Below are 7,582 nucleotides of genomic sequence, written 5' to 3' on the forward strand. Positions count from 1 at the left end.
ACTCAATGCAGTGCCAGAGATCGATTACAAACCAATTCAATCCAGGAGTCAAGAAATACCTTAGAATTCCTCAGGTTTTTTATTTGGTTTTTAATATTGTGATCACAAAATCTGTCATCCTTACAAAACACACTCCTAGAATAGAAAAAGCTTAATTAAGTTTGGGATGTAATGCAAAGAAGGACATAGCATTTCTGCCCATAATGGTTAGGCTGAGGCTATGCATAGTGGTCTGCCCACAGAGATAAAAGTTGGCAGCACTGTTAGTGGGTTACTAACATTAACTTCTTCATTAGTTATTAGAGACTGCTAATGAGATGCCCTAAGTACCCAGGCCAAGCTCACTGGGAAAAGGCAGCCCTTGAAGTGTTTACCCTGTAAGTTGTACAGAATTTTCTCTGATGTGCTCAGAAGTTCAAAGGCCAGCTCTACCCTCCTGGGTCAGGTAAAAAACATATTCCAGCAGAATTAGGTTTTAGCAGGCAGCTAGAGTTTGAGACAAAAGTTACCTGAGATCTTGGGCTCTATAACAAGATTTCAAAGGGTCTTAGTAAGTAGCACTAAAGGAAGGGGCTTGGACAGTAAACTAACAAGCTTCTGGTAACTTTCAGAGCACACTAGGACAGGTCTTCCTGTTGTTACTTCAGAGCATGAACAGAGATATTACAAAAACATGATTTTATTTCCTTACAATCAAGATTTTTTTGTGATCCTCCTAACAAAAATTGAAGTAAGTTGCTTTTATTTTCAAATTAGTTAACCATTGAAGTGAACTATCCTGGAAGATAGTGAAAAATAAGGAAATGACACTTCTCTGTGTCAGATTATGCAAAATCAGTTTACACGTACCTGTCCCCCAGGAACAATGGTACAGACAGGCCAAGAAAAGACAACCATTAAGGAACAATTTTCAACACAATAAATTAGCAAGTTGCAAAGTCCTTGGTATTACGGGGTTATTCGGTAAGCTAAGGCAGTTACTAATCTTTTTGTTTAACACTAGGGAAGCAGTATGGAAACTAGCTATCAAAGTGTGGGGTGGAAATCCAAGAACGTGGGTCCCCAGGATTTTGTGAAAGAAAGTGTAAAAAGATGTAATGACCATTCTTTCCATTTAACCCTGCAGTCAGCCCAGCTGGTCATACAGACTCCTTGCTTAAGAATGGTAATAATAGGCTACCTTGGTTTACGTTTGCATACTTACATAGGCTCCCTGGCTGTAGAGATGAAGAACACCTTTAGAGAAGACCATTGGCTAGCCCCACAGCAATAACATCTTTGGAATTTACAAGCAAAGATGTTTTACATAATTGTCTATCAGTTGCCCAACCTGGGCCACAAATTTTAGACCAAACACAGCAGTCAGTCATTACTTTTAAACTGAGAAGCCAATGTTCTTGCCAAAGATATTTAACAGAACTGACAGAAGCACTGTTAAAGAACACAGCCTTAAACAACCTGAACTAATTAGACCTGCTTTGAGCAAGGGGTTTGATAAGATGACCTCCGTACATCCCTTCCAATCTAAATTACTCTGTGACTCTGTGAGCATCTGATAAGACCAAACTGGTATACTGCGATGAAATCCTTCTCTAGGACAAGTGCACTCATTTTCCATCAGCACACCTTGATAGGTCAGTTATGGCTTCAGGCTTCCCAGTCCTGAAAAACACAAAAGCATCTTGCATTTGGCCTTCAAAACTCAGTGGAAGCTCTAAATGATCTGCATTTCTTCACACTTTTTAACTTCAGCTGTGGAGATGCTATACAACTTTACCCTTTTGACAAAAAATGTCACTAGTTTATTATCCCATGCTTTCCTTTGCCATATGAAATTCCCAGCCATGGCTTTTAATAACTGATAAGTAGACAAACAAAACCAGAAAATCCACTAAAAGGATAGAACAGTTCTCCAGAGCCAATGTCAGGGCTGGGAGAGAAGCCAAGTCCTCTATCTTGAGCCCTGAAAAAGTCACTCAGGGCCATATTTTATTAAATGCCCCTGCAGCTTTGAGATATTGAATGTGCAGAGGCTCTCGGAGAAAATAACAATGGCCTCAAGCTGAAGTATGCTAGATCCTGCCCTGGTTGGTTTCCAAATAGTCCCTCTTTGCAGGCCCTTATAACAGAAACTGCTACACCCGAGTTGCAGCCGGATAGGCCAGCCCAGAATACTGACAACGCCCTTAGACAACAGAAGTCCCCCACTGGCCAGAGTCATTAAAGAAGAATTCATAGCCTGTCACCCCATTCGAGGCAAAAAGGTAGCACAGATGTACCTGTTCTCTGCAGCTGTTCAGCCAGAGCTGCTACTTGGTACAGTTAAACAGGCCAGCCTGCATTTTCTTCCAGGTGTTACCCAGCAATCAGGCTAACAAGCCACTCTCTACATCCACTACACAAACCCTTGGCTCCCAGTCAAGATACACAGCATCTCTACAGAGACAGGAGATCTTTATGTAAATTGGACTAGGCCAACAAAGAAATAAGGCACATTAAGATAAAAATAAATCCTTTACAGGCACAGTACAAATTAAACAAAAGAACAGCAGCAATGTTCGCACATCAGAAGTGACAGAGAGACATCCTGGGAGCATTAACAGCAAGCTCTGCGGAAGACAACGCATTCAAAACAAAACCTTTCCTACATCTCTGTGTCCCCAGAAAACACTTACCTTGGGTTTGATTTAATATTATTTGTTAGCAGCTAACTTGCCTGGTGGAAGCCAAATGAAGTTTGGCTCTTTGAGATGCTTTCTGCCACAGCTATTATCTGTTCCACTTTGCTCTGCAGCAGCACGCAAGATCCTAAATGTGATTCTTGTAAGCCTGATATATCAGACCCAGTGTTAACATTCAAGGCTTCAGAGACTAAATTAGACATTATGAAAATCAAGCCCAAGACTTCCACCCTGCAGCTGTTTCAACTCTGGCTGTCCTTTCAGGCACAGTTCAGGAGCTAAGTCACTCTGACAGTAAAATGCAGCATGCTTCAGGCAGGACTACTCTGAACCAAACGAGGGTCCCACTTGGTTCGCTGCTTCCGTGTGAGACCTTCTGGCTGAGCTCAGAGCTCACTCTTGGGTAACCTGCTTCCCACCTAGGTGGTGCAGAAAGGATTGTTTTCTCTTCCGTGCCCTGCTATTTTCATTGATTACTCAATCAATGGCAACAGTGCCAGGCATGCTTGGGACAACAGCACTGGGTACTGCATCTAAGGGTCAAGCATGAAGACAACCAGGTGTCAGTCTTCCTTAGGCTGTCTGCCAGAGCATGCACCTGTCACCGAATCAGCTGAGAAGCTGTCAGCTCATCTGAGCCAGTACCCACTGCATAGCCATGGCCATGGGTCTTCCTCTGAAGCTGCTAGGCATTTTGGGAGAACAGCATCAGAGAGTAGCTGAGGTGGGAAGGGAACTCTGGAGATGGTCTAGCCCAAAATCCCTACTCAAAACAAGGGCAACCAGACCAGGGTGGTCAGGATCACATTCAGCTGGGCTTTGCGTATCTCCAAGGATGAAGACTGCATAACTTCTCCTGATGACCTTTCAGTGTTTAACCACTCTCACAGTAAAAAAAGCTTTTATGTTCTCACCACCCTCTAGCATGGGAGTCACTATTTCCTAGTACAGTCTCTCCATCTAATCTGTCCACTGGAAAAGTGATGATGCCAGTAACAGCTCCCCTTGGTATGCAAATCATTTCTGCCGGCCTGGAGAACAGTGCCAGATTGTCTGGGTCACAAGTCCAAAGGCTACAAACCACAGGTGATCCCAGGATTCTGGGGAAGGTCAGAGATGTGTGATAACTTCAGGCAGCTGACTATTCACTTACAAAGAATGACCTGTGGCTAAAACAAGCTCTGGATGCTAGGCTGATGGCAAGTCCTTCCTCAAGGAAGGGACTGCCCAGTGGCACAGCTGGAAGATGGAAAGCACAGGAGCCATAGCAAGTACAACCTTTCAGGTTTACTGGAGGGAGGAAGGAATGAATGCAGTAGCTAATCAAGAGAATCAGAGACATGCCACCTATTTCTTGGACCTATTCAAGCTTACATAAAAGAAAATAATTGCATTTTTGGATAACAAGTTCCCAAAAGCCTTTTCTCTGTCTTTATGGAAAGAATTTACTTACGTCTGAGAAAAAGCCACCAGCAATGAATAGCAAACAAAATATTTGTCAAAGGAAGCATCATTTAAGAATGAGTTAAATGAAAAATAAAACTTAGCCCTAAGATAAAGGCTCTTACACAATACGATTCACCCTCTAGCGGCTGACACAAGACCTGTTTGCCTGCACACAAATTTGTGTAACCTCTGGCTGGGTGGGTAAATTCTGTCCAAGGCTGGATGGCATTTTGCTCATCTAACAATTATGCTCTTCTTCCAGTTATGTTCTTCTAACAAGACAATGAAACCAAGTGGTTACAACTACATGAAGGCCAGTACATAAATACATGGCATAGGATCAGTGTAACACATTCTAAAACAAACTACCCATCAGTTTCTTACTGTGACACAGGAAATTAACAAGTACATTAAACAGAAGGCAATTTTTTAACATGTTTTATTAGATTTACATATAAATTAAATTCCTGTGTAATGTGTGATTGTATAGTTCAATACATCCCATTCTGCCTTGAGATAATTCCTTTGAAAACATGGCTGAGAGAAGATGAAGCTTGTGGCTTCACAAACTACGCTACAGTCTCACCTAAAGACATACAGATCTGCTAAGCCACCTAAACAAAACAAAATATTTTGGCTGCCTACATTGCTTCAGGTTTCAGTAACTTCCCTCAGGAAAAGCCAGACAATGCTGGCATCAGTCTAGTTTTGCAATGAGTAAGAGATTCAAACCCATCACATTCATCCACACCAATATTCCCAGTGGGTGAGGGGAGTGCTCTTCTTGACAGTCCCCATTTATGCTGCTTTGCATCACCAAGAGGCCTCAATGCAAGCTACATTGCTTCCAGAAGAAACAGAATCAGAAGACTTGTTCCAGATGCTATCAGGAAAACTACACAAGGCTTCAAAATAAAGGCTCCCAAAACATACATCATGTAGATGTCAAGCCCTCTTCAGCCCCCTCCTCCTGGCCACACTGTGCTGGCACTCAGCATTAAGGTGGATCTAGTACTGTATCTCTCCAAGTAGATGCTCAGAACTGGTAGCTCCTTAAGCAAATGATCAGTTCACTTTTTTAGCCTTGTGTGCACCACTTTGGAGAATTATTATTTACTGCAGCCCTTGATACAGAGCAACATGCTTAAGGATTTCTAATTTTTTACCCAAAATAAACACAACTGGAAAGTTCACAGATGCAAAATAATTCTTTTTGACATCTGTTTACCTGTTTTGTGGAACCAGTGAGATAGCTGAGATCTGCAAGCCTAAAAATAGATCCCCCAGATCTAACTATGAACATGCTAAAGTCTCCAATTTACAATTAAATCCAGCAGGATGGGGAAACCATTATGCCCTTTGAAAACCCAAGTCTGAAGTGCTTTGGGAACTGGAAATCCATGGTATCTTGTAATTATGCTTTTCTTCATGAAGATCAAATATTATTGACTGTCCTAGTAAGACAATCACTACCAGCAAGAAAAAAAAAATCATATATACTTGTCATACATAATTTTTAAGCTTCCTCTACAAGCCATATACTTCATTTTGGCTATGTTGGGCTTAAGGGACTAAAATTAGATTTGTTGAGCTCCGACCTACGGAACCAGTCTTGACACTTTTTAATCCCTATGTAGAAATTAAGCCACTAAGTTTTGCTTCTGAAGCTCACAATGTTTACCAAGAAAAGCTCCCTGAGGGAAATTTTTTTAAGTGCCAGATTTCCACATATACACAAGTACAGAACTCAAAACAGCTGCAGACCCTTGTCTTTCATGCAAACCTTCTCTGGACATCCAAATATTCCAGTACTTCCAGTGAAGCTCTAGAAAAGCATGGTCCTCTGTCCTGGCAAGCAGCTAGATCACAGGATGAATAATGAAAATAATTCTCACTCAATGGACTGCTGCTCTGTTTGGGAGCATTTGCAGCAAGTTGCATAGTCCAGAAAAGAATCCTTAAACTGCCATTGCCTATGTCAGCTGATTTGTACTCAATTTGGACAATACTTTGATCCTAAGACTGTAATCACTGAGGGCCTGCTTCCCCCAGATCTAACTATAAACATGCCAAAAGACTGCTGGCTTGACTTTTCTAGCCTGGCATAAGATTTTTGCTTGCTTGTCATGCTAGACCAGCTCTGAGTCTTGTCACTGTGGCTGGTATCTCCTTTGCAGGGTTCATTCTCTTCTGACCATAGAGGGAAAAGGAACAACCGAGTAGCTCATTATCTTGCAACTAAGACGACAGCACTTGCTATTGTCAGGATCAGCATCCACAAAGTGTTGGAAAGAGTCTGCAGACACACCAAGGAAAGCATCCTCACCAGGAATAGGTGTGTTCTGTTCTGCTCCTGGGGTGTAGTATTTGATACCTACCTGGAAGACAGAAACATTGGCTCCTGAAAACACAAAGTCAGAGAGAATATGAAGTTTGTGTGCTTGAGTTAACTATGGGCTAGCAATGAAACACAGACAATTCTTATTACCTGACAGAACAGAGATCTTTACGTAAGATCACTGGGTCAGTCAGAAGCTCTGCCCTGCTCTGAAAGAGGCAGGTATTTCCACCCTAATACAAAAGCTTTTTTTATTTTTTTTTAGGATGCAGCTGAAGGTGCCCTTAAATTATAAAGACTTGAGAACAGCATTCACAAGAATAAGCAGTTTGAGAGGGTATTTTTGGCAATGGTCATACTGAGGTTGTTACAATCCTCCATCCTGCACAAAAAGCCAAAGACTTTTATTCAGAGCAATACAATTCGGAAAGTTAAAAACGGAAATTAATTCAGCCAAATACTCTGATATGACAAAAGACTGGTATGAATGTAAAGTGTTTTTTGGTCTTAAGTCCAGCAATCACTGTTACTGCAAACGCTGTGGTAGTGGTCGTTCACATGGAGTGATGAGTGAGCATACATACACTTGTCCAAAGAAGGCAGACACAAGCCAGTGTTATCCACTTGATTCCTTTTTCAGGAAAACACAGCAAGAAAAAATTCTCCGTTCATCTAAGTAACAGTCCGACATGATTAGGAACCAGGACTTCTCTAAGTCATCTCCCATTCTTTAGAGTACACTCCCTGGAACGATGCAGGAAAAAGTTCAAGAATTCAGAAGCACAGAAGCCCTGGAATCAGGGGCTGGGTTGCAGCTGGTCTACAGCTAGATGGGGCCTTGGGAGCACACAGGAAATGGACAGGCCATGTTTTACTTATAACTTGTCTTAGATGCCGGTAAATGATAATTTGGGCTCAAACGCTTTGCCTGGGTAAGTTGGGGCCAAGACATTTGGCCACAGAGTATCGTGGCCACAGAGAAAAAAGGGTCAGTATATTGCATCTAGATGAAGGCAGTTGTTCCTTTGACAGACTACTTCCTGAGCAAGCAGCTGTCACATGGATCAAGTCCATTTCTGTCTGGCTGTAGGCCAAACCAATTTCAAGTCCTAGACTA

This window comes from Falco punctatus, assembly GCF_963210335.1.
Source record: "Falco punctatus genome assembly, chromosome: 1".
Taxonomy (NCBI): Eukaryota; Metazoa; Chordata; class Aves; order Falconiformes; family Falconidae; genus Falco; species Falco punctatus.